A 1749-nucleotide genomic window follows, 5' to 3' on the forward strand; every position below is an offset into this window, starting at 1 on the left:
ACCAAACCTAACCTAACCTAACCTAACCTAACCTAACCTAACCTAACCAAACCTAACCTAACCTAACCTAACCTAACCTAACCTAACCTAACCTAACCTAACCTAACCTAGCCTAGCCTAGCCTTGCCTAGCCTAGCCTACCCTAACCTAACCTAACCTAACCTAACGTCTAATCTAGTCCAACATCGAACATCTAACTTCCCATTTATTATAATCTAACATCTAACATCTAACCTAACCTAACCTAACCTAACCTAACATAACCTAACCTAACCTAACATAACCTAACCAAACCTAACCTAACCTAACCTCACCTCACCTAACCTAACTTAACCCAACCTAACCTAACCTAACCTAACCTAACATCTAATCTAATCTAACATCTAACGTAACATCTAATCCTAAACTAACCTAACCTAACCTAACATCTAATCTATTCTAACATCTAACATCTAACTTAACATCTAATCTAATCTAACATCTAACACCTAACCTAACCTAACCTAACCTAACCTAACTAACCTAACCTAACTTAACCTAACCTAACCTAACCGAACCTAACCTAACCTAACCTAACCTAACCTAACCTAAACTAACCTAACATAACCTAACCTAACCTAACCTAACCTAACCTAACCTAAACTAACCTAACATAACCTAACCTAACCTAACCTAACCTAACCTAACCTAACCTAACCTAACCTAACCTAACCTAACCCAACCTGACCTAACCTAACCTAACCTAACCTAACGTCTAATCTAGTCTAACATCGAACATCTAACTTCCCATCTAATATAATCTAACATCTAATATCTAACCTAACCTAACCTAACCTAACCTAACATACCCTAACCTAACCTAACCTAACCTAACCTAACCTAACCTAACATAACCTAACCTAACCTAACCTAACCTAACCTAACCTAACCTAACCTAAACTAACCTAAGCTAACCTAACCTAACCTAACATAACCTAACCTAGCCTAACCTAACCTAACCTAACCTAACCTAACGTCTAATCTAGTCTAACATCGAACATCTAACTTCCCATCTAATATAATCCAACATCTAACATCTAACCTAACCTAACCTAACCTAACATACCCTAACCTAACCTAACCTAACCTAACCTAACCTCACCTCACCTAACCTAACCTAACGTCTAATCTAGTCTAACATCGAACATCTACCTTCCCATTTATTATAATCTAACATCTAACATCTAACATCTAACCTAACCTAACCAACCTAACCTAATATAACCTAACCTAACCTAACCTAACCTCACCTCACCTAACCTAACCTAACCTAACTTAACCCAACCTAACCTAACCTAACCTAACCTAACATCTAATCTAATCTAACATCTAACATCTAATGTAACATCTAATCCTAAACTAACCTAACCTAACCTAACCTAACATCTAATCTATTCTAACATATAACATCTAACTTAACATCTAATCTAATCTAACATCAAACACCTAACCTAACCTAACCTAACCTGACCTAACCTAAACTAACCTAACCTAACCTAACCTAACCTAACCTAACCTAACCTAACCTAACCTGACCTAACCTAACCTAACCTAACCTAACCTAACGTCTAATCTAGTCTAACATCGAACATCTAACTTCCCATCTAATATAATCTAACATCTAACATCTAACCTAACCTAACCTAACCTAACCTAACATACCCTAACCTAACCTAACCTAACCTCACCTGACCTAACCTAACCTAACAT

This window comes from Dermacentor andersoni, unplaced genomic scaffold (assembly GCF_023375885.2).
Source record: "Dermacentor andersoni unplaced genomic scaffold, qqDerAnde1_hic_scaffold ctg00000051.1, whole genome shotgun sequence".
Taxonomy (NCBI): Eukaryota; Metazoa; Arthropoda; class Arachnida; order Ixodida; family Ixodidae; genus Dermacentor; species Dermacentor andersoni.